This window comes from Hemitrygon akajei, chromosome 17 (assembly GCF_048418815.1).
Source record: "Hemitrygon akajei chromosome 17, sHemAka1.3, whole genome shotgun sequence".
Classification (NCBI taxonomy): Eukaryota; Metazoa; Chordata; class Chondrichthyes; order Myliobatiformes; family Dasyatidae; genus Hemitrygon; species Hemitrygon akajei.
In genome coordinates, this window is record NC_133140.1 from 44,805,943 (window position 1) to 44,833,148 (window position 27,206).

The 27,206-nt window shown below is 41.5% G+C and overlaps 1 long non-coding RNA gene across 2 annotated transcripts in view; it reads right to left on the reverse strand.

Annotated features, from left to right (window-relative positions):
* Window positions 1-27,206, reverse strand: part of LOC140740655 (uncharacterized) — a 74,581-nt gene that overhangs the window by 11,683 nt on the left and 35,692 nt on the right. Inside the window, exon 3 of one of the 2 annotated variants that reach the window (XR_012101897.1) lies at window positions 2,893-3,436. The exons of the other annotated variant lie outside the window; for it this stretch is intronic. This is a non-coding gene — a long non-coding RNA (uncharacterized lncRNA). Of the gene's footprint in view, window positions 1-2,892; window positions 3,437-27,206 lie in introns of those variants that run through there. 2 annotated transcript variants of the gene reach the window in all.

Here is a 27,206-nt window from a genome sequence, read left to right on the forward strand (position 1 = left end):
CAGTAACGTCTCTCATCCATTACTCTGAGCACTGGCACTCCCCAAGGCTGTGTGCTTAGCCCACTGCTGATGCATGACCGTATCACAGGATCCAGCTCAAACCGTGTTATCACATATATGGATGTCACAACAGTGGTGGGTCTTATCAAGACGATGACGAGGTGGAGTATTGACAGGAAGTGGAGCAACTGGTGGATTGGTGTGAGAAGAACAACCTAAACCTGAATGTGAACAAGACAAAGGAAATCAGTGTGAACTTCAGGAAGGTACAGACAAACCATCACCCTCTGCAGGTATATGGCTCCTCCAGGGAAAGAGTTAGGTGCACCAAGTTCCTGAGAGTTCACATCACAGAAAACCTCACCTGGTCCCTTAATGTCATTTCCCTGATCAAGAAGGCACAGCAGAGCCTCCAATTCTTCCCCATCGATTGAGGCGAGCAAGGCTCCCACCTACCATCTTAACTGTGTTTTACAGGAGCATCATTGAGACCATCCTGACTAGTCGCATCTCCATCTGGTGAGGGAGCAGTCAAACTTCGAACCTGAAGTCCCTACAAAGCACTGTGAGAACAGCTGAGATGATCATAAGGGTTTCCCTACCAACCGTCAGGGTCATTTATCAGGAGCACTACATACGCAGAACCCTTGGTATTATTAAGGATCCCACCCATCCATCCAACATCTTTTTGACTTTCTACCATCAGGCAGGAGGCTATGATGCATAAATGCAAGAACGGTCAGGATGAGAAACAGTTTATTACCCCGGGCCCTTAGGTTTCTGAACTCCTAGCCACATTGTATTCGAAGTGTCACTGGTTAATCTGTTCCGTATCTTTCAATATTTAATATTAGTGCATTTTAGTTTGTTCCTTATGCGTGTTTGATCTGTAGATTTTATCTTTACCTTCATAAGTTGCCGTATGTTATATATGTTATGTGCTTTGAACCCTGGGTCAAAGAAAAGTCTTGTTTCTACATACATTATATATATTATGCACATGTATGTAGTTAAATGACAATAAACCTCACTTGTCGCTTGTCTTGTCATTAGGATGTCTATAAGGTGTTATCTGATGAAAATCCTACACAGCCCAATCCGTCAGGGGAAAGCCCTCCCCACATGTACATCTACCGTACGTGGAGCGCTGTCGCGGGAAGGTAACATCCATCATCAGTACCCCCACCACCCAGGCCATGCTCTCTTCTCGCTGCTGCCATCAGGAAGAAGATACAGGAGCCTCAGGACCCACACCACCAGGTTCAGGAGCACTCAAGCATCAGTTTCTTGAACCATTGAGGATAACATCACTTACCCCATCACTGAACTGTTCCCACAACCTATGGACTCACTTTCAAGGACTCTTCATTTCATGTTCTCGATATTCATTGCTTATTCATTTTTTTTGTATTTGCACAGTTTGTTCTCTTTTGCACATTGGTTGTGTATGGTGACACATATATACTTTGATAATAAATTTACTTTGAATTTTGAACCTGATGATGTGTGACCTTATGGTCTTATACCTCCTTCCCAACAACAGCAGTGTGAAGAGATCATGGGCTGTAGTATTATTCCTGTGATGAACTGGGTTATATTCGCTACTTTTTGTTGACTGTTCTGTTCAAGGGCATTGGTGTTTCCATACCAGGCCCTGATACAACCAGTCAGGATACTCTCCGCTGTGCATCTATAGATGTTTCTCAATGTTTTGGATGACAGGCCGCATATGCACAAGTGTCTAAGAAAGTAGAGTGCCCACTTTGCAATGTTTACTTGTCAGTCCCAGGGCAGATCCTCTGAAGCGATAACACCAAAAAATGTAAAGTTTCTGACCCCCTCCACCTTCAGTTCCCCTCATGTGAGCTGGTTCATGGGCCTCTGGTTTGCTCCTCCTGCAGTCAATAAACAGCTCTTTGCTTTTCCTGACCTTGAGTGAGAGTTTCTGTTGTGGCATCCTTCATCGAGATTTTCAATCTCCCTCCTGTATGCTGAATCATAAGCACTTTGAAAGTTTTCTTTGTGGAATCCATGAGATCCTCAGCATTGATTTTCTTGTTGCAATGTTTCTGTTGACTCCATTACATGGGGACAGGCTAAACAAGATAACAAAAATGAATTAATCTGTGCTCAGTCCAACAATCTGGCTTGTTATGATGCGGGTAATGCAGAAAACTGGCAATCTTTCACTTGGACATCAAGATCATTTCTCAAACTAGAAGAGTTAACGTGAAGTCTTGTGCTCATCTCTTAGGTGAGAAATGATTCAAGCATTTTGTCAGGAGAAATCCTTCGGAGTTAGATTTCCTTGCTTCCATTATATATGGCTTGCTATATAATCTTTTATTTAAAGATACACGTGTAACAGGTCCTTCTGGCGCAACGAGCCATGTCACCCATTTAATTAACCCTAGCTTAATGACAGTGCATTTTACAACGACCAATTAACCTACTAACTGCTACACCTTTCGACTATAGGAAGAAACTGGAGCACCTGGAGGAAAGACATATGGTAACAGGGAAGACATACAAGCTCCTTACAGATAGCACCAGAACTGAACTTTAAACTCCAATGCCCCAAGGAGTAATCGTGTTGTGCTAACCATTATGCTGTGGTGGAACCATTTCGCATTGATGGTGACAAGAAGGAACAGTTTGTCTCCCTCTGGGATACAGGACAAGACTTTTAAAGGTCAGAATAAATGAGCTGTTTGGCACCATATGAAGCCTACAGGGTTGGGAATTCGGAGCCATTCTTCACAGCATAAAGGTTCTGCATCAGGGTGAGCTGTAGTGTCATGGAACATTCAATTATCACACAGGGAGAGTTACCGAGACATGATACCAACTCATTCTTGACAAAGCTCACCCCAGGAAGTTGCCACTGCTTTTCCAGTTTGTCGTTCCTACCACCTTCTTCTTCGAGCTGGCTCCTTCCTGCCTACTGTGTCTCACTCAAGGTGCTGAGGTCAACATCAAAACATCTGAGTTCCTAGCCTATGATAGCAAGTCAATGTTTAAGTCTGTTGCTGTTGGGGCTGTTAACAAGAGTCCTCACACTTCAGGTCTAGAAGTTCATAATGAAGAGAGAAAGTTAACCAAGTGTGATTTTATTTAACGTAAATATTTCTCCAGCTTACATTATCTGCATGTTACAAAAAAGATAAAGCACTGGAATCATTTAGTAGGTTAAGCATCACTGGCAGAATGTTTCCAGATCAAAGGCCCTCCACTCAGAACTCAGCACCCGTTTCTCTCCAGTGCTGCTGGAGTGTCTCAGCCCAAAACATCGACAGTACTCTTTTCCATAGATACTGCCTAGCCTGCTGAGTTCCTCCAGTATTTTGTGTGTGTTGCTCAAATTTCCAGCATCGGCAGATTTCCTCTTGTTTGTGACCAATCAGGATTTGCTGTTTCACACCTGTGTAGCCCTCACCTGCAGCAAATTTTGAAGAAGTTATGCTTAAAGATTAAAATAACAGGGAGACTCTGCCATTACAAGTGTTAATAGTGCATTGACGATGATTGCAACTATTAGAAAAATATTCACAGTCTCTTTAATGAATAAGAGACGTGGAAAGATCATTCTGCTAGCAATTCACTGTTGGAAGTAATTGGAGAAGTGGATTACTGAGAGCTTTGTCTGGATTTGCTGTGATTCTACTGCTTGGGAAGCTCAAGGTGTAGCAGACCTAACAGAACATTAGAAATTTACAATATGAGAGAGACTCAGCCCAGCCTGTCAGTGTCAGCTGTTTGCTCTGGTGATGCTGAGCTAATCTCTCAGTGTGCTCTCTCCCATAGCCTTTATCTTCATCAGATTCGAGTATTTATCTCCTTCCCATTTGAAAATTGTGATAGCTATTGTCTTAATTATTCCCAAAGTAAAACAGGCTCTGCAAACATTCCCTGTCCTTCTCTCCTTACTTCTTAGTGATAAATTTTTATCATCAGTTTCCAACCAAAGAAATAGCCTTTTCTTAATCACATTGTTAAAGTTCTTCAAAATTTTAAAACCTAGTCTAAATGTCTCATCTTTTATATGCAAGCAGAAATAATCACAGCATCAGCTCCCTCCAGTATGACTGCAGTGTGATTATTATACGTGCTTCTTGCCCAAGCAGGTGCATTTTAGATGTGTCAGTTACGATGCATTTCCCTTTGACCCATATTAAGCCTAACCAATTTCAAAGGTTCAAAGGTTCATTTATTATCAAAGTATACACTCTGAAATTCTTCTTGAAGCCAAGAAAAAAAAGAAAGGCAGCATGATTATCAACCCCTAAATTCCACGTCTGCACACACAAAAAAAAATAAAAACATAACTGGCACATTGACCCCCAAATCTCCCTCCCACACAAAAAAATGAGAAAGATTGGGTGAAAAGCACAAAAATACAAAGAACTATAAGACTGAAAAAAGTCTATAGTCCAAGTCCACACCCAAAATGCAGAAAACGTGGGCAACACTCTCCAGGCAGAGTGGCAGAATCTCCCCTCTCTGGTACAGAGTGAAGAAAAGACAGGCAGTTGGTGCTCATTCTCCACATTTACCTTGATGTTCCAGTCTCCTTCGTCACTTTAATCGGCACACAATGGAAGCTTTAATCGGTGAAATGGAGTCGAACGTCAGCTTGTGTCCCATCCCACAGCCTGCCCACTAATAGGCTCACACACATTGCTTCTGTCTCCCGGAATCCCCTCAGAGACTGCAGAGCACCAGAACACCTGAACGATCTCCAAACTTCGGCATTTGCCTTGATGTTTCAAGTGCCTTCGTCACTTTAATCGGCGAAATGGAGTCAAACATCAGCTCGTGCGCTGTCCTGCAGCCTGCACACCATGAGGTTCACTCACGCTGCCTCAGCCTCCTAGAATCCTCTCGGAGACGGCGGAGGGCTGGAGCACCCAAACAATCTCCGAATTGCCAATCACAAGCTCCAGCAGCTCCAGAATCACATACAAGTCGAAAAACAAATGTAAAAGACATAAAAGAAGTGAAATATATGGTTTCATGATCTATCCAGAAGATGTCAACCGAAGGAGCATTTAAACACAGGCACTATCTTTACCAGAGTAAACCTTGATCAATTTCTGTTCAATTGTTGAAGGGGCAACAATCCCCAAGCCCAGTCATGACCATTCATCATCATACAGTTCAAGAAACACGGCAGTGAAATTCCCCACTTAAACGATACAGAGCTTAAAACATTAGTGAAAGAAGCGAACCGCCAAAGATGTGTGGTCAAGGTCACTAATAAAAGAGAAGTGCCCATTGGCCAACATGTGTACTAACTACTGCACAGATGCATAACCACTCCTCTAACTCTCACACGTCTTTCATCTAACACATTTCCTACAGCTATCATTCACTCAGACACTTTGCAAAGCACTTGCTAATGCCTTTAAATCTTCTTGCAGGAGAATGTAGTTCACAATGCCAGCTGCAACTACAGACTGGATGGCTTCCGACTGCTTCCACCCACTCAGGCATTTGGGAGAAACTCTGATTAAAACAAAACCTGTGGCCTCCATAGAATCATCGAGGCTGCAGGTATGTATCTAAGTAATTATTCCACTCATATTCTATCTATTCTTCATCCTATAATCCCTTCTGCATAATTGCAACTTGGTGGCTTAAACGTGTCCACTTACCTGCTCCCTCCTGACCTTAATCAAACTCTGCTGCTTTTTGATTTCTGACACTTGAGAAGTACCAGCCATCAGCGAGGGAAGAGGAAGGCACTGCACTATGACATCTGTCACACCCTTCTGCCAGCTGGGGTCCTGGCACTTCGCCAACCAGAGAACATTCCCCATTTGGAAGGACTGCGGCGAGGCAAGGGATGTGCCAGCCTCATAGAGAAAGGGGTTCCTTACCAGATCTGGAGGACTTAGGTGAGAACTAGGCTGCATAGGCGTCTGAAAGCAGCTGGAACATTGATAGGATGAGTGAGGGCCAGCACCAAGCAGGACCCCAGCTGTCACCTTAGCAGCCTAATTTGCCCAGAGCTGGAGTCCATCCTTTCCAACATATAAATGATGGTCACATCCATTTTCTCCGACTTAACTGTGGCCAACATTTGATGACGGAGACCACAGCACGAACCCAAGTTAGCAGCAGTAGCTCTGACTTCTGCTAGTTAATTCATGGTGGTGCCAATGCAGCAGTCTGCCACAATTGTGAATCTTAATCCCACTGTTGTGAGAGGCTTTAAGGCTGCAATAGTACTCCGGTGATGACTTCCAGCGAACTGCTTGGCCAGATGGGGATTTCGGTGAGTGCACATCCATTGTCTTTCCTCAGATGGTAGCATGCATGCTCCAATCACTGCCACTTTAACTTAGAATCAGAATCAGGTTTATTATCACTGACATACGTCATGAGATTTGTTGTTTTGTGGCAGCAGTACAGTGCAATACATAAAATATATTATAAATTACAATAAGAAATTATATATATATGTGTGTGTGTGTGTGTGTAGAGCAAAAATATTGAGGTTGTGTTTGTGGGTTCATGGACTGTTCAGAGCTCTGATGGCAGAGGGGTAAGAGCTGTTCCTGAGTGTTGAATGGAACCTGTACCACCTCCCTGAAGTTCGTAATAAGAGGGGATGAGGGGTCCTCAATGATGGATGTCACCTTTTTTCAGGCATCGCCTTTTGAAGATATCCTTGATGCTAGTGCCCATGATGGAGTCTGCAGCTTTCTGTGCAGTGGCCTCTCCATGCCGGAAGGCGATGCAGCCAGTCTGAATGCTCTCGAGGGGGTCATCTACAGAAATCCGTTAGAGTCGTTGGTGACAAGCCAAACTGTGTCGCCCTTCAGCTAACCCAAACTGCTGCTACTCATGCAAGGCTGATGCAGCCTGAAGCCAGGTCCTATGGACCCAGAACAGTCCCTAGATACTACTTGGAGCCAGCACAACTTCTTCACTCCAAGAAACCACCAACGTGGCTGTACCCATAGTGCGATGGCTATGTCAATGTAGGTCAGGCAAAGGCACTGAGGGAATGCACATAAGAATGATTAGTCAATGCTTGCATGTTATCTTTCTTGATTAGAAATGCAAAGATGTTTTTGACATATTGGATTATTTGGCTCTGGATTTCATAATTTGTGCAGAAGGGAATACAAGTAAATATTGGCCAACTTAGCAATAGATAGATAACAGCATAGGAAGTGTCACTCTGAAGATTTGGCTTCACTTTATTTGATATACAGTACATGTGGGTGCTGAGCTTTGCTGGCAGTTCAGCACTAGTTGCTCACTGATGAAGGTGATGAGGAGATACCTTCCTTATCCATTGCACAGCCTGAGGGGAGGAAGCTTGACATAGCTATTAAGGGCACAACTATAATACACTGAAGGTGCAAACATGCAAGAAAAGGGAGAACCCTTTCCAACCAGAATGTTGTGTGAGTTAGAGTGCATTTCGATTCAGCCAAATGTACCCAGAGCAAAGCTAATCTGTTCTTTCCAGACATTAAATATCAAGGTTCTCCTTTGCTGGAAGCTTCTGTTTCTGAAAAAAAAAACAAATGTCAGTGATAACAAACCTGATTCTGAGATTGTGTTAATGTTAGACTACAGTGCAAGGTCTGGGTATTTGTTGGAGATGGTGGATTTTCAATTTTTATGTTTAGGTTAGTTGTCATAGGATTAAATACCTAGGGTGGTCCTGAAGAAGGGACTTGGCCTGAATCGTCAACTATATAATCATTTCCACAGATGCTGCCTGACCTGCTGAGTTCCTCCAGCATTTTATGTGTGTTGCTATAAATGCCATTTGCCTTCTATATTGCTTGTTGAACCAGCCTGCTAACTTTTCCCTGCACTGGAACACCTAGATCCTGCTGGACTTCATTCATTCACAGTCTTTACTCAATCTTTAGATAATGATATGCTATTTTACCTCTCTGACTCTAGTCCATGACTTCAGGCTCACCATGTTAAACTCCACTTGCCAGGTTTTTGCCAGTCATTCAGTAGTACCCTGTGGCAGAATCACAGTGTCCTCATCACCACATGCCTTTCCATCCACTGACACTTCATCGATAAGCTTCTCAGAATCCTCATATTTCATTCTCTTCACTAGGTCGCTAGGTCATTCATGCAAATAGTAAAGAACTGAGGGCCAAAAACTAATACCTGAAGTGGTCCACTAGTTGTATCATTCCATCCAAAAAAGATCTATTTATTCTATTTCTTTGTTTCCCATGTGATAAATGGCTTTCAGTCCATACTAACACACTTCCTCCCATACACTGGGCTCTAAATTTATGCACCAGAGTTCAAAGGAATGAATTAACAAAGAATATTATCAAAGAAGTTGGAAATTTTAATTTTCCTTTGAAAGATATACATATTAAATGAAAGCATCTTACACTTTTTCATCAGTGCAGTATATTAGAACTTACTGAGGGATGCCCAAGGATAATTCATACATCATACATGTATTCTGAATTCATACTGCTTAGCTAATCAGGAAACAAAATGCTGGAGGAACTGAACAAGTCAGGCGGCATCTATGTACTGTACATTTTTCCATAGATGCTGTCAGGCCTGTTGAGTTCCTCCAGCATTTTGTGTGTGTTGCTTAATGTTCATTTGTATCTGACTGCTTGTTACAAAGCATTGGACATACTGAGTTTGTGGATGCTTCAATTCAAGATCCCCAGTTAGAACATAGAACATAGAATAGTACAGCACGATACAGGCCCTTCAGCCCACAATGTTGTGCCGACCCTTAAACAAGTTTTAATGAGATAGAAATGGATACACGCTTCCCTTGTGTACATTGAGATCTCATTCAATAAAGTTTTCTGCTATTACATAGAAAATTCAGATAACAGATTCTTAGATTTAAGGTCTAAGAAGTAAGAGTAATAGACAATCAGTTAACTACTGCCAGCAAAGGAGGTGATTCTCTCTCTCTCTCTCTCTCTCTCTCTCTCTCTCTCTCTCTCTCTCTCTCTCTCTCTCTCTCTCTCTCTCTCTCTCTCTCTATACCTTCAGTTTCTTGGGATTGAGTTGGTTTACTTTCCACTCCTCTATTTGCCTGTCTTTGTTGTGTGTGGATTTCGTCGATACCATTGTGTTTTCTGTGAATGCCTGCAAGAAAATTAATCTCGGGCTGGTATGTGGTGACATATACGTACTTTGAAATCTGAAGTCTGAGGTGGCTGATAAGGCCTATGTGGGACCAGCAGATAGTGGGAACATCTGGGACAGGAAATATTCAGAGGTGAGGAGGTGGTGAGCAGCTAAGTAGCTTAGAGTACTACAGAATGGAAACAGGCCCTTTGACCTAACTTGTCCATTTGGACTAAGGCATCTATCTGGGCTAGAAGGAAGTGAGTCATAGTCATTCACATGCAATGTCTATGTGCTCCCAACATATGGACTTGAGTTTCTCGGTGCCACCCAAAATAAATTTACTCCATTCTCAATCATCATGGGCCAGGGATTTCTAGGAACTGATACAGATGTTGCATTTTTTTTCAAAAAGATTTTGAGAACGTATTTGAATTGTTTCCTCTGTTCCTCTGACAGTGAAAGAGCATTTGATCGAGGTTAATTTGAGCTTGGCGATTGAGGATGGGTGAAGAGATAGAACCCCTGACATTTGAAAGGCGTCATGTAATTATGTACTTCTGACTTTCTCCCTCCAGGTCTGTGTTGTTTCCAATTCTGCTCACCATAAACCACTGTGCCTGCGCCCCCCACCCCCTCACGTCATTAAGCATGGGAAGTTGATGATGCCTCAGGCAAAACAACTTCCTGCTTCAGGAGCATACAGATTTAGACTGGATTTTAAATGCTGTGCTAGTTTGTATATTTGGAAGTGGATGGGTGGTAGGGTTAAGTGGGCAGAACTTGACAGCCAGCTCCAACTCATTGATTCCTGCATTGTACTCTTGTGTGTTAAGTCATGTGTGACCCATCTCCTCAGAAGAGGCAGCTTGTTAATTTCAGTATAATATTTATTCACTTAACAGAACATTAACATGGGTTTTAACTTTCACCTGCTTCATTGAAAGAGCAGCCCACCATCACTAAACTCTCTGCCACTCCAGAAAGACTTGCTGGCTAGTCGCCTGGAGGCAAGGAATGCTATTTAAGTGCAATAACGTCCACGAGGAGCCCAAACATTGTCATACGAAAGTCGTACGATGGTGAGATGTGTCACTGAATGAAACATCAGCCTTCTAAATATGTACCTTGGGCGCTTCAATATGGGAACACAGCATTAGACAAGTAGACTACAATGGAGTTATTCTACAGACGTGTTATGTTACAGCTGATGGAAGCCAATAGTGATCTTCACAATTTCAGATATTCAACCTTTCCTGTTTGCAAGAATTTTGTCAGGAGCAGGATTCTCGTGGAGTTAGTTTTCCCCCACTCTATGCATGTCTTTTAAATAGAATCTCCAGAAAAGTGGCAATGTGCTACAATTTTTCATGTTATCAAGTAATCTGTAGTTTAAAAAGTAGCCAATCACAGTATTAATGCCATAAAACTGTTGGATTGGTGTCAACATATCTGTTTCATATCTTACAGGGAAGGAGGTTTATATGTGATGCCAGGCCCACACTAATGTGCCTAACTCCTAAATGACATGGCAAACCATTCAGCTTTATCAACTCAGCTGCAGTAAACACAGAAAGGGCTGGCATTTTTTTTCATTTGCAGGATGTGGCATCATTGGCTGAACCAGAATGAATTTTTTTGTCCAAAATTTCTCTCGAGAATGATGATGAATCTCTGAAATCTAGATGGGAATAGTGTAACTAATATACTGTTGGGTAAGAGGTGCAGGGTTTAGGCCTAACAATAATGATATCTCCCAAATCTGAATGACGTGTGACTTTCCAATTTACTGTTCTCCTTGCCCTTCTATATGGAAGAAGCCATAAACTTCAACTGAGAAAATATACATACGTAGTCAGGTCCCTTCAGAAAATCACTCGCAGTTACTGGGAGACAAGAGGCCACAGGCTCTTTTGGACTGACCAAATTCATTTCCTCACATGGAAGTAAAGAGACAGGGAATTAGGAAGATATCACTACGAAGTATTTGATCTCTATCTCTTGTAGGATTTCCTTTAGGAAAAATGAGGAGAAATTTCTACAAGTATGATATGTTGCTATATAACAATTCTTAGTGATGGCAAGCAGGCAAAATAAACAGATGATGGAATATGGTCATATGAGAATTAGAGATTATTTTTAACTATTTTACCATTTACAATTACTTGACAAATTGACTTTTCCAGCCTTTGATTGTGAGCCACCCACAGTGCCTATCACTTATTTACAAGGATATATATTCAGCAACAGGGCAATAAAGTGGAAACAAACTTCAGGTTTTCTCTGTCGGTGTGGTCTGATTGCATCATAGATGGACAATGATAACTTCGGAGGCTTGCTTTCTCAGCTGTTCGATATGATTTCTCTGTATGCCTTTATCCAGATGGTTTATTTTTATAAACAATAAATAGCTCTGCATTCCAACAGTGTTTTCCCTGGGCCTGAAAGGCTTGCAGCCATTTGCCAGGGAGATGCTCTGTGAGTTTGTGGGTTTGCACAGATGTTGACCATCATTTTGGAAATCTCATAAATGCAGGGTGCGTATTTTTAACAGGCGCTTGTGATGGATCACCAGGACATACAAATGACTTCCAGATGATATTATTGTGCTTAAATAATGTTGACTCTAAATGGAGTATTATTTTTCCTTATTATATAAACTGGTGTGAGGACAGAGGATCATCTTACTGCACAATATTTATAGATTGCAGTCTCTAGACTAATTATCATTGTGGAGCATGCCAACAGCTCAACCTGCAATAATAATTACATCCATGTTCATGATTGATCTATTTTCATGACTGAAGGTAGAAAGGAAGAAGATGTGGAAAAAATGCTTGATGGAGTCTGATTTGGACAGGAAGCCAGTTTCACTTTTTTCAGCACAGAGGAAGAATAAGGTTTAATGACTGTCATAAATGTCTTGCACAGATCTCCTGTTTGCACAGCAGATCAATTTCACTTTGCATCCAATGAAGCATTCCCGCCACAGTTGCACAGCACCTTCTTGAAGCAGCTCGTGGATCAGATGGTGAGATCTAATTACTGCTTCACACATCCGCTATCTTGTGTGCCGCGGAGCTGGGTGGGGGTGGGGGAGGCACAAAACCAGGAAAACTTCAAATCGTGAAGCTGATTCAAATACTTCCATTGGCTGCTGCCGTCTTAAAACTGGCAGCATGTAATATGCATTATAGAGAAATGAATTTTAGTTGTCATCGGTGCTCATGTTTCTCTTGCCAAGTCATTGTACCTTGAGGCACTGTTTCACTCCATTTAGTTTTGTGCTGCTCAGTATAATATTGTATCACTGAATAAATATGAAGTAGCCCATTTTTCATGGGCTTCTGTCACCTACTAAAGACGCCATGTGGAAACATTGAATTGGCTGGATGCCTCACTCGTGACTCAGTCAATGGGGCAGTAATCCCTCATATCATCACCGAGAGGGCAGTGCAGGTAACTCTCCCATGGCCAACATAAAATACTACTGCTGGCACAATCCAGTGGAGCCTAATACACTGAGACAAGGGAAGTAAAAATTTGATCAGCCCATTGGCCTTCCTCTTATTCCGATAATTCCTAACATACTTTAATTTGTCACGATCCAGGTAATTGTCAACATGGACAGCACAGAGAATAAAATTAGTCTGCAAATCACCCTGAGCTGTTCTCATGCACTTCCTGTCAGCCAGCTCAATGGCACCATATGTGTGAACTAGAGGAGCAGCCCTTATGTGTGAACTAGGGGCGCAGCCCTTCTTTACCGAGTCCAATTGTGCAGTTAAAATGAAATTAAGGATGCTCAACATTTCCCTTCATTTTCATCAGCTTGCAGCCTCATTATTAATTTGTCTCTGCGTTTCATTATCCACTCTCTTACAACTGATGCAAAATAAATAAATGTATACTTTGCTTTTAAATCCTTTGCTAACAAATATGAGTGCAATCTGTATATGTGGTATCTGAAGGATTTCAATGCCTGTTTAACATTAAAGAGTATTTCTCTTGCATGCTATTAAATAAATTAACTTTCGTTTCTAATTACTCAATAACAAAATATGAACCAAACAGAATACCACCAGTGGATAGACATTGGTATTTGTGCTAAAATAATGGTTATGTTTACAAAATAATTAATTTCATAGCAAATATTTTCATATGAAATATTTTCATACAATATATTTGCTTCAGGTTTCCAGTATCTATGCTCTTTATGTTTTCATAAATATATGTACTTTCACAGTTAATACAAATGCAGGTAAATCTTTGTACAGATTTATAGTCAATTATCTATGCAATATAATCATATACTGAGCAACCTTATTTTATTAAGAAAGCACCACAATGAGCTTTGTCCTCTCAAAGACTGTGTGAAAGGAAGGTTGGCATTGGAAGTTTGGAAATTGGGCAAATGATAGCAGTTCCTACTCTCCCACTAGCTTTTCCAATCATCTCCAGAAGCAGTGTTTGCCTTAGCGTGTTAGAGGATAATAATCAGACCCAATATGTTCCTTGGAGCGAAACACTGCAAATGCTGGAACCTGAAACAAAAATAGAAAATGCTGGAAGCACTTAACTGGTCAGCAGCATAAGTGGGAAGAGAAACGGATTCAGCGTTTAAGATCGAGAACCTCTGATCTGACCCAAAAAAGTGAAAAAGTGAGAGTGTTTTAATTTGCAGAGGAAGATTAGAAGAGAAACAAAAGGAATTTATGTAACGGGTGTAGATCAAAGTTGTCAACGTAACAATTACTTTAAAAATCAATAGATACAGATACAAACAGGAAATAAATTAAACCAGGAACGTATGACTATATATGTGGAGAGAGAGGAAAAAAAGGATGATTACCTAAAATTTATTAAATTCTACATTGAATCCCAAATGCTGAAAAGGGCCCAGACAGAAAAAGTGGTGCTCACTCTCAAGCTTGTGTAGGTCATTGTTGTGTAATGTAAGAAGCCATAGAGATCGAAGTGGATGTAGCACAGAGAAATAACCAACTTATCATTGGAAAATCATGCTCATCTTTTGGGACTGTTTTGTAAAACAGTTACTGAATCTGCCTTTGGCTTCTGTCACATATAGGATACCACATTGTGAAAAGGGTATGCAGTGACTAAATTGGAAGAAGTACGAGTGAATTACTGCTTTACCTGATGGCTGTCTAGATGGTGGGAAGATAGAAGGTAAAAGGACAAACACTGCATCTCTTACAGTTGCGCAAGGAAGTGCCCAGAGAAGTGGAGTAGGAGGTGACGGTGGAAAATTGACTCAGGGAGCTGCAGAGGGGATAACCTCCTCAGAAAGCTGGAAGGATAGAGAAGGGAAGACACAGCTGAAGGTGGAATCATTTGAATGTGGCAGAAGGTATGAAGGATAAATTATGTTTTATTGCCAAGAGTTTTCTCCTGAAATTCTTCAGTCTTTTTTTTCTATATCATATACATCATTTATGTAGATGCTAATTTTGCGGTTGTTACATCTGTAAGAATTAAAAAGTTTTTCAGCAGCTTATCCCTTGCCAATGAGATACAGAAGAAATAAAATTGAAACTTCCAGGAGGAGTCAATCCCAAAGAGGGAGGTGAAGGACTAAAGGGTGACATGAGAAATCTGAAATGGGGCAATACACAAAAACTACTGGTGGAACTCAGCAGTTCAGGCAGCATCTATGGAGGGAAATGAGTAGCTGACGTTCATTTCCCTTATAGATACTGCCTGACCTGCTGATGTTCCTCAAGCATTTCTTGTATGTTGTAAGATTTAAAGTGTATTTGGAATTCTGGAACATAGAGCTAAATTGCTGAAGCAAACAAATTAGATTTGACATGGGAAAAACGCCAGAGTAAGAGGAAGAGGGCGGATGATAGAAAAAGCTAAAGGAGGTTAAATGATTAGGAAGTAAATGGCTTAAATTTAAAAATGTGAATTTTACATTTAAACCATTCAGGAATAAGGAGTCAACATAATTTAGTGAGGATAGATTAAAAATAAGTGTGAATTTGTATAGAATAGAATATAGGTAATCTCACAGTGCTAGGATATTTGTGATATAAAGACACAGGTGGTGTGGAGGAGATTATTAAAGCACTTTCTTTGCCCTCTTGAGTCTGTTGCCATGATGGAACTCAGAAGAGAGTTCTTGCTTCAGGATTATGCTCTTATGCATAGGTCAAAGTGGCCCATCCACAGGCTGCATGAACCTGATCAGAGCTATTGATTATTGTTTAGAAAAGGATACCAGCCATGGACCCTTCCTTAGCAGACACAGCATTGATAAACTTCTCCATGCTTTGAGGTGCTCACTGTAAGCTGTCCATCTCAGATTCTTATAGAAGGACAGGAATGACATTGTTCTATAGAGTCTGAACCTGATAGTATGTCCAATCCTCAAACTCTTTTCCCCATAATGCTGTCAGAAAAGGTAGAGGAGGCTTGACCCAAACACAGAGCAGCGGAGATGATTTAGTGGAGAGTGATCACTTTACTAATAAACTGCAACATAACAAGTCACAAGACACCACAAAACAAGAGAGAAAGGATACTTAACACGACAAGGCAACAAGGAAACTGAAGGCTATAAGCAACTGGTTGAGCTGGCTGGTTCGATGAGTGAACAAGGATTATGGATAAGAGCTGGGTTTAAATAGGCTGTAGGTGCTGAGTTGGAAATGAGTAGCAGGTGACTCCTATTAGCTGAATGAGGATGGCGGGGTGGAGGGGGGGGGGGGTGCCTGCCTGTGTAGGCCTGACAAATGACTGAGTTGTTGCATTGGAGATTATCATGAATTTAGTTATTTATATTTGTTTCAGTGTGGTATGGCTCCAGAGACCTGGGAAATAATCCACAATGATCAAATTCCTCTTTGATGGAAGCTGGTATTGTAGGTCAAGAAGAGCTTGCAAAGTCAGAGTTAAACTTGAGTCTATTGTTGTATGTACAGCTACATGTACGCACAGGTGTAACAAAAACCTTACTTACAGCAGCATCACAGGCACGTAGCATTAGCAGCTTGCATGACGTTATTACAGCTTGGGGCATCCGAGTTTGGAGTTCAATTCCAGTGTCCCCTGTAAGCAAGTTTGTACACTCCTTCGTGTGTGTGTGTGTGTGTGTGTGTGTGTGTGTGTGTGTGTGTGTGTGTGTGTGTGTGTGTGTGTGTGTGTGTGTGTGTGTGTGTGTGTGTGTGTGTGTGTGTGTTTCCTCCAGAAGCTCCAGTTTCCTCCCACAATCCATAGATGTACCGATTACGGTAGTAGGTTAATTGGTCATTCTAAATTGTCCCATGATTAAGCTGGAGTTAAATTTACTTACAGCAAGACTTACAACCATTTTACTTACAGCAATTTTTGGGATTATTCCATCGGAAGCAGGATATATTCCTGTTTCCGCTCAGTGGATGATAGCCTTTTCAACTTTTCTGGCTAGGAGAGCCATTTTACTTAAATGGAAGGATCCTAAACCACCTACTGTTTTTTACTGGCTTTCCTCCATCATGTCCTGTTAAAGTTTAGAGAAAATAAGAAGTTGGACATTTGATACATCCTTTAAATTTGAAGAAATCTGGCGACCTTTTATTCAATCTTTTCATATGATTTGATTTATTGTTTTTTGTACTGACTCTCTTCCAGTTATTTTTTCGAAGTTTTCGATTTGATCAGAAAGTCTTTCTTTTCTTGGTGTTACTCTCAGGATAGATTGCCCAGTCCTTTTTTTTTTGTTTTTGTTTGTAGAGAATAGTGGGGTTTTATTCATATAAAAATTTCAAAAAGTCTTTTTTTCTTTTTATGAATTGATAAGAGGAGAATTAATTATCTTTTTCCTTATTATACATTCTATATTAGATTAATACTATGCATGATTTTGATAACGTGTATTTAACATTCTGTACGTATTGTTATTGATAAATATATTTGAGATCATTCTCCTCTTGCTTGTATATATGCTCTTTTTAAATCAATAAAAAGATTGATAAAGAAAGAAATTGGAGGATTGCCGGGTGGCACAGCTCAAAGGACCTGTTCAACACTGTACCTCTAAATTAAAAAAAAATTAAATGTCACATTTACAATAAAAACATAAACTAAACATACAACATTTTACAAGAAATATCACAAAAAGAACAAAAACAAATCCGATGCAGTGCAAGGTGGTCGAAGTGCTCATTGTGCAGTTATATTGAGTAGCGATTATGGAAGTGCAGGTTGATTCAGGAATTGAATATTCGTCTTCCACATATCCAATGTAAGACCCGCCCGCTTAGACACTTCAGTGAAGGAAATGACAATGGCTTGGAACAAGGTCTCCAAGTGTGCACATAGACAGCAGAGTGTAAAGCAGTCAGTGATATTGCGTGATGTTGGCTCTGAAGAGGAACTGACTAAGGTTGAGCAGTTTCCTGCTCGTCCTGTAAATTAATTCTACACCAGCAGGGAGCTTGGTGAAATGAGTTCAAGAAATATATTAAGTAAGAACAGATTTCAGATTTTCCTCTCATTTTATTCCAGACATCAAAAAATCTCTATTACCATTTTTGAATAAAAAATACCTCCAAGGTAGCGAGAAAATGCCACACCACTTACTGAGCTTGTCAGAATTAGACGCTTAGAATTAATCATTCCATTACTTGCAGTTTACTGTCAGAAAGGACTGCAAAGATTGTGCAGACAAACCAAGAGCAGCTTAAAGCTTTCAACAAACAAGAAATAAATTGCTTCAATGTCTGAATTTAAAACACCAACGACAGAGACATATTTAAGAAACAGAGCAGAAATACCTTCTGCAATTTTTCACAGCACTTCCAAGAGTTTTGATGCAATTAGCTGATAGTCCATGTGTATGAATGTGATACAGTATTTGTACACAGCACAAAGGCTTAACGAGAAAAAGCAAACAATATGTAGTCAGGAGCGTGTTATAAAATGTGGTTTATATCGGGTAAAGACATAATAGAAAACTGAAACTACAAAGAAATATCAGTGTATTCTCAATACATTGGCTGCAGTTAAGAATATACCTCATCTCACTCAATAGCACAGTGACCTCATCCAGTGATATACAGGTAGGAATTCAGTTGCATCTGTGAGTGGAGTGCATTATGTAAGTGATGTTGAATTAGTTACATGCAATGTCACAACCACAGATTGCCATGGAGTTTGGGTGCTCTCACAGGTAGGCAGCTGAAAGGGGTCGACAAACACACTCAAAAGTATGCATGTTCCAGTCAGTAAGGGTTTCTTTGTGGTTCCTTCTGTTTCTGCCTTGTTAAGTCTAGACCAATGTACAGTGACAGCAACACTCGTTCCAGGAAAGAAGATTACAGCTTAGATTGACACTGTGAAGGAGTAGAATTCTTTGGAATTCCTTGAAGAAATAGCGCATGATAGACAAAGGAGAATTGGTGGATGTTGTGTACTTGGATTTTCAGAAGATCTTTGATCAAGTGCCACACATGAGGCAGTTTAACAAGCTAAGAGCCCATGGTATTGCAGGAAATGTACAAGAATGGACAGAGCATTGGCTGATTGGCAGAAGGCAAAAAGTGGGAATAAAGAAAGCTCTTTTCTGATCGGCTGCCAGTGACAAGTGGTGTTCTGCAGGAGTCAGTGTTGGGATTGTTTCATTTTACATTGTATGTCAATGATTTGGATGATAGAATTGATGGCTTTGCGGCCAAGTTTGCGGATGATACAAAGATAGGTGGAGGACCAAGTAGTGTTGAGGAAGTAGTGAGGCTGCGGAAAGACAAATTAGGAGAATAGGCAAAGAAGTACCAAATGAAATACAGTGTTGGTGGTAGAAAGAATAAAAGCAGAGATTATTTTCTAAAGTGGGGAAAATTCAAAAATACGAGGTGCAAAGGGGCTCAGAACTCCTCTTGCAGAATTCCTTAAAGGATAATTTGCAGGTTGAGTCAGTGGTGAGGAAGATAAATGTGATTTTGAGGGTATTAGGATATAAAAGCAAGCATGTAATGCTGACGCTTTATAAGGCACTGGTGAGACCTCACTTGGAGTATTGTGAGCAGTTTTGGGTCCCTTATTTAAGAAGAGATGTGTTAACATTGGAGAGTGTTCACAGGAGGCTCACAAGAATGATTCTGGGAATGAAAGGCTTATCATATAAGGAGTATGTCATGACTCTGGGCCACTAGAGTTTAGAAGAATGAGGGTAGGGACCCCACTGAAACCTATCGAATATTGAAAGGCCTTGATACAGTGGATGTGGAGAAAATGTTTGCCCTGGTGGAAGAGTCTAGGACCAGAGTGCACAGCCTCAGATTAGAGAGATGTCAATTCAGAACAGCGATAAGGAGCTAATTCTTTCGACAGAGTGTGGTGAATCTGTTGAATTTGTTGCCACGGGTGGCTGTCGAGGCCAGATCATTGAGTGTATTTAAGGCAGAAATTGAAAGGTTCTTGATTAGTTAAGGCATGAAAGGTTACAGACAGAAGGCAGAAGAATGGGGTTAAGAAGGAACTGGATTGGCCTCGATGAAATGGCAGGGAGGACGTGATGGTCTAAATGGCCTAATTCTGCTCCTATGTCTTATTGTCTTATGGTCAAAGGAATTAATTTAGTATTAAGTTACTGCAGTGTTGGCATTAGCTTTTCATTTTAGAGTTTTAGTTAATGGCCCTGTTGGCCCAGCATTTATTATTTCCCTTTTGTTCTGTGGGAGTTCTTATAAAAATTCAGTGAACCCTTCAACCTGCTTCAGTGTCTCTCCATCTACACTCGGACCATCGTGGCACACCCTGTCAGCAAGACTCAAGCACCAAAGTGGAACCAGTGGAGGGTGAACAGCTGAAGATGGCCCTCAAATTTGTTAGCCAGGAAGGAGACGTCAAAGTCAGCGAAGGATGTGTTGGGAGAAGTGGCTCGTGCAGTCCGACAACTACTCACAGAAAGACAAGCCCAGACAGGTTAGTTCAATCATGATGCACATAAGCTGGCCGACATGATGAATCTTTTAGACAGATTCCAACAGCCTGTTCAACGCTCTATGAGAACAAGGTTCCCCTGTAGCTAAATCTTCTCAGCGATTTGTAAATGAGTTCAAGAGAGTGTTTGATTTTCTAGGACGGGGTCAGAAAGCTGCCCACCAATTCATGGACCTGAGCAAAGTGAAAGGAACAGTGAGGGACTAAGCAGTTAAGATTGAAACTCTCGCAGTTGAGACGGGGTGGAACGAGAAATCCCTCATCATTGCTTTCCAGCATAGGTTGAGAGCAGGGGTCTGGCATGAGACCACCGTGCGGGATTATTCGGGTCAACCTGGATGATCTGATCAATCTAGCCATTTCAATAGACAACTGCTCAATTGAATGGTGCAGAAAAAGAATATCCCGAGTCTCCTACTCTTTAGATCATCATCTGTCTTCACTCTCTCTCTCATCACCCTGTACGTAGTCTGTGGAGGAGACCATGCAGGTAGGGACCTCAGGAGGAATGAGATCAGTGCAGGAGAACAGGTTGCTGTTTCTACTCTAGTAGAAACTTCCAGGACACTTCCAGGCATTATGTCCCAAATACTCAGTAAAAGACGATACCCATCAACAAGAAGGGAAATTCTGATGGGTCAATTCTTTCTGCAAACACATACCCCTAACTGAGTAATGCTCCTTTTAGGATGTATTCTGGAGCTCAGATATATAGCAAACATTAACTTCAACAGCAACCAACCTTTAGATCTGAATATGGAATGTAGAATAAATTTAAAATGCAGTTTAGAACAATGGACTTCCTGTAACTGTATTTTAGATTACATTGCAGTCCAGTAAACACCCAGTTGATTGATAATATGTCTTCTTATGCATGAATGCAATTAGCACCCTACTGCATGAATACAAGTCAGAGACCACTGTAGTTAACATTCATTTTGGGTGCACTGGTGGGAAGACTCAAGAATTTGGAAAATTACATGTAACTCAGAAAAAGCCATATGAGGGCACTGCAACTACAGAAATTGTCCTATCTTTGTTCTTTAACATCTAAAAATGTGCTGTAATGCTGGGTCAGGGAGCGTCTCTTTCAAGTGACTCCAATAGCAGTCAGGTTGTGAGTGGCTCAAATAAAGACTTTTACATCTACCAGCTGCATCTCTCTGGTGACTTTGTTCACAGTCATGACATTTGGGAGCTCGCCTGGGATGCAATCTCAGTGTGGTCTTATTAAGGGTGGTATGGTCTATTGTTAACCGATATGGCTTTTCTACTGGCCATATAAATGTGTTTGTGGCTGATGCAGTCTCTCTTAGTGTCCTCTACTGTTTTAGTTCCTTCGCTATGTTCTGAACAGCTTTCGGTGCATCAGCTTTTATAGGATACTGTTTATTGGGTTTATGTAGCTCTCCCTCTAATTTAATTGGGTTTATCTTCACTCAACCACAATCTTGCTTGTCCAGCCCACACCACCGGGAACCGCTGACAAAGTAACCCAAAGACACTCTCCTGGCTCCAGTCCCAGATGATCACGGTGGCTGCAGCTATGCTGGCTAGGTTTGTGTACTCTATTGGTTGTACGTGTGTTCACTGCCTTTGACTTGTCCATATTATTTCTCCCTTTGTGGACTCTGTAATGGTCTCTGCCTCCCTTAGGATGTCTATTCCAAGGACAGTATCCTCATTATTTGGACAGACCCAGAAATATGCTGGAAGCTGCACTCTGCCAATTTTGAGTATCTGAGTCACTTCTTTCCCTCCTGAACCTGTAATGTAAATAGCCTGTCCAGTTGTTGACAAGGGTAGGTCAGTTATCGATACCGATGCTTCTGTGTCCACTAACATATTCCATTCCGGCCCCCCAACAATGCTGTTGTGCACATCCAGAGCTGACAATGAAGGCTGCTGTCACCAGCTCTATAATCTGGTCAGCAGTGAGATCAGAAAGAAAGGGTGCTGTTGTGGATTCTGCCTGATTTGGTCAGTGATTCTCACACTTCCCTCTCTTTTCAGGACACTGCCTCCAACAATGACCTGAGAGGCCACAGCTGTAGCAAATAATCTCTTTTACCCTCACTTGTCTATTGCAGCAGTTCCTTGCTGAGTGCCCGGCTTGCTGACGCACAAAGCAAGTCCTCTGTGACATCACTGCAGCTACTTTACAACATGCCTTTCCCTTCCTCTGGTCTATCTCACTGACCCATGGTACTATCATGGGGTAGATCGATCCCATCGCTATCCCCAAATCTAAAACTTCCTGGTGGGCTGAGGTCAGGCCTTCCTTCAGCATTTTCAAGAAGACTGGGTCAACCCTCCCTGGATTATCCAACGCTGATGCTCCTCATACGTTCTGCATAATGAATGGCTAAGTCATCAGCTCTCTGAACCACTGACATTATCATTCCCAGTTACTCTCACCTACCTCCCCCCTCCCCACTCACTGCCTCACTGCCCCTTTGGCACATACTCTTTGGCATTTCACTTATACCAAGACGTGTATATCTTTGGGGTGCATCTGGTGAATATTATTCATTTCCTTGAGCTTGAGAATTCTGAATTCCCACAGGTGACTTTAAATGAGGGCACCTCTGACATAATGCTCTGCTTCTTCCTGGGGGTGAAAGGCTTACAGGTGGTCATAAGGTCAAGGGCTGGCTCAGGCCATCAAGATTCTCAACCTGACATTGCCTGACCTCAATAGGTGCCACCCTGACAGATATATCAGGTTTAAAACCTCTCCCTCAAAAATCTCCACACTAATTTCCACACTACATAAACTATAAATGACAGATAAAAATTAAACAGTACATGAATGAAGTCACTAGACCAGGCATGGGCAAACTACGGCCCACGGGCCATATGTGGCCCGTTAAGCTTTTTAATCCGGCCCGCAGAACTTGATGAAATTATATTAATAAATCTTGTTAACACCTCAGATCCATCCTGAGAATCGCCACAACAAAACTAAATCCAGACTTTGATGCGCTGGCTAAAAAGGGAGACCAATAACACTGTTCCCACTGAAATTAAAAATAAGTTTCTTCGTTGTGTTATGTAAAAAATGCATTTGAAAATATTTTTTTCAATAAGCCTTACATGTTACATGTCATTTCTGTTAAGTGATGGACATGAGTAGTGCACAGGTGCACGTACGTTCTCAAAATAAAAAATGCGCTCCAGATCAAATAACGCGCTCCGCATACTGGCGCGCTGTCACTGTTCTGTCCTTCTGCTGGTTGTTGTTGAGTTTTGGCACAGGGGGCAACTGAATAAGAAGGAGCAGGACAAGTAGACCTGCATCTCCTACCGTTTTTGAAATAAAGACAGTCAGGAGGAGAGTGATGATGATAATATCTTGAAGGATAACAGAATTTTCAGTGCTTTAAAATAATAACTGTTACTATTAAAAAAAGCTGTATTTTATTCATTTAATTTTCAGTGTTTTAAAAGTCATTTCAATAAATAGCTAAATACCATGGGACTTCAAAGACAGATATTTTGTTGTAATGTATTTGTTCATTTTCAATTGAAATTAAAGCACATGTTTTCTACATATCCCATGATATTTTATTTTCTCTTATGAGGTGTATTACCAAAACACTCCGTCCATCTGCTCCTGGTCCGGCCCCCCTGTCAAATTTTAGAACCCTTTGTGGCCCACAAGTCAAAAAGTTTGCCCACCCCTGCACTAGACAAAAGTACTGGTAGATATGAAGGAGCATCTTTATTCAACAAAACAAGATACAGCAGGCATCATTTTGAGGCCCTTTTAGTTGAAAGGTCTCGTGGCCCACGCTACCTGATGTTTTATGTGCTAAACATGAAAGGGCAATTCCATATTTACAATGCCTCCACAATGCTTTCCCTGAAACTACACAAAAACTACACACACCTCCTGATTCTCACCCACACCACAGACATCCACATGAATTTCAAAAAACTTTGGCTGGTCTGTGATTCAAGGCTTTTAGGAACCTATTGTTCAGAGCTGCATTTCAAACTAAATCCACAATACATATTTGAATCTGAAGATTGGTGGCTGGAGTTATCTGCTAAATGTGCTAAACCCAAAAATCACACTAACACACAGTCAAATCTCCGAGTATGTACTCAGCAATCTGCCACTTACTCAGTATGCATCTGAATTCATAATGCGTGTTATATTCCTTTGCTTCTAACTGTTACATCAAGGCTCCAGACTTATTCATAAAACACACACACTCACAATCGAGTCTGCAGCTATACAGTTCCCCGAACTGGTATACACGCACCCCACTAGCATCCTGGTGGGTAACCACCCTTTGCAACTGGTGGTCCTGTCTCCCCAAATTACACAAAAATGTCTAGTCTCTTACATAAACACACTTGCATGCACACACACCACACTACTTTTATATCTACCAGTTCCGCTGTTCGCTGTTTTCATGACACTTCATGATCCCGTGGTCACTGATCTGAAAAGATTCAAGCATGAGTGCTAATTTTGAAAATACTCACCCACTTAGACTGCTCCGATCTCTGGCCACATGGTAGGTCATGAACGTATCCCAGATGAGCCCTGCTAAAATCCTGAATGGCCTGTCTCCAGAACATAGAATTTTCTCCTTCTTGGATATCGCTAATGGATCTTGGGGGCTCCCTTTAGCAGCTGAGTCCCTAGATTGATTTGCCCTCATCCTGGGTGGAGAGCAGTATCGAAAACATAGAAAATCTACAGTACAATACAGGCCCTTCGGCCCACAAAGCTGTGCCGAACATGTACTTACTTTAGCAATTACTTAGGGTTACCCATAGCCCTCTATTTTTCTAAGCTCCTTGTACCTATGCACATGATCAATGCCTCTCATCATCTTGTACACCTCTATCAGATCACCTCTTATCCTCCATCGCTCCAAGGAGAAAAGGCCATGTTCACTCAACCTATTCTCATAGGGCATAATCCCCAATCCAGGCAACATTCTTGTAAATTTTCTCTGCACCCTTTCTATGGTTTCAACATCCTTCATGTAGTGAGCTGACCAGAAATGAGCACAGTACTCCGAGTGGGGTCTGACCAGGGTCCTATATAGCTGTAACATTACCTCTCGGCTTTTAAACTCAATCCCACAATTGATGAAGGCCAATGCACTGTATGCCTTCTTAACCACAGAATCAACCTGTGCAGCAGCTTTGAGTGTCCTATGGGCTCAGACCCCAAGATCCCTCTGATCCTCCACACTGCCAAGAGTATATGTGGACTAGACTCCCCTAGAAATTTTACAATAGCCCAGCCATCTTGCGTAAGGTCATGGTGCGGACTTCGGAAAAGCTCAATCTAACACCTTACTGGGTTGACCAATTTAAAATACGTAGATGAGCTACTAATCACTTTGGGAGATGGAGCAGGTCACTTAGGGGTGATAGCCAGTGCTTTAGACATACTGTGAGATGATGGGTTTTAATTCAGTCCACAGGTGCTCAGATAAGAAAGCAAACCGTACAGTACCTAGGCTACACAATTTCCCAGGGATGGAGGGACATGTTAGATGTCAGCTGTTCTGCAATCAGCTCCATGCCCCCATCCAAAAAATGTAAGGAGGGTATTGGGTCTATTCATTTGCTGCCACCATTTCATAGCAGTTTTCTCAGCACTAGTGGCTCCGATACAGGTCTTAATTAAAGGAGGGAAGCCCCCTCTAGAGGAAGTAAGATGGGGGCCAGATGAGGAAAAGGCTTTTACAGATAACAAGCCCTGGTCTTTGACCTGCACTAGGGTTATCAGATGCGGCTTGCCCCTTTCATACTGTAGCGATGAGGGAGGGCATTACAACACAGTGGTGGTGCAGAATCATGGAGACACAAGAAGGCCAATGGCATATTATACACACACACACACACACACACACACACACACACACACACACACACACACACACACACACACACACACACACACACACACACACACACACACCAGATATGCCTTCGGGGTGGTGCATGATTATCCGATGATGTGGGCACAGCAAGGATTTGTAACCTCAACAGGAACAGGTATTCAGCACAGGCACCTAATACGAGAACTGCTAGAAGCCACAAGGCTACCAACAGAGGTTTCAGCGATTAAAGTAAAGGCTCACCAGAAAGGGGATAGTAAGGAGCAGAAAGGGAATGAGTGGGCAGACATCAGTGTGAGGAGGGCAGCGGATGAACAAGAAGCAAATGATTTTGCAAGTGTGTAGGAAGAAACTACTGAAACCAGCTTAGTAAAATTATATGAAGAGGTGGATGTAGAGGAGAAAGAGAAAGAAGGGATGAAGATAGAGTGTGATTAACTGAAATCGGCCAGCTGGGAAGGAGGCAGCAGGCATACAAATAACAAAGCTACATTTTAAAGACTGTTGGTCAAATTTCTGGAACAATCTCTGCTTAGAGTCTTCTAGGTAGCATTAGTGATAATAGTGTTAATATAGATGTACATAGGGATATGATAGGTAACTAGTGAAGAGGGTCTGAAGAACAGGGTTTTTTTTTTGCTGCTCTTCTTGATTACAGCCTCTACAAAGTTTGGTCTTTCCTGGAACAAATTCATTTTTATCCAGGAGGGCTAAAAGGAGGGACTGGTTGGGCATATTCTGGAGTTAGGGTATATAGCAAATGTTAATTTTAACAGCAACCAACTTTTAGATCTGAATATGGAATGTAGATGGAATTGAAAACATAGCTCAGAACAATGGTCTTCCTGAAGTTGCATTTTAGAATAAATTGCAGACCAGGAAGCACACAATTGACTGATATATATCTGCATATGCATGAATACAACTCAGAGACAACAACAATTCACACTCATTTTGGGTGCATTGGTGAGAGGACCCAGGAATCCGGAAAATTACATGCAACTCAAAAGAAGCATTATGAGGGCATTGTAATTATAGAAAATTTCCCTTTACCTTTGTTCTTTAATGCATAAAAATGTGCTGTAATGTTGGATCTCTTGAGTGACTCAACGGCTGTCAGCACATATGGACCGAATAAAGTTTTGTATATCTACCAGCTTTGTCTGTCTGGGGACTTCATTCACAATCACGACAGCTCCCAGCTTCCCTGACGTGGGGGTCACTGATCCACGGCCTTCAGGCATTTATTAACTCTGAGGCAGCTGGGAACCTCATGGATATCTATCTGGC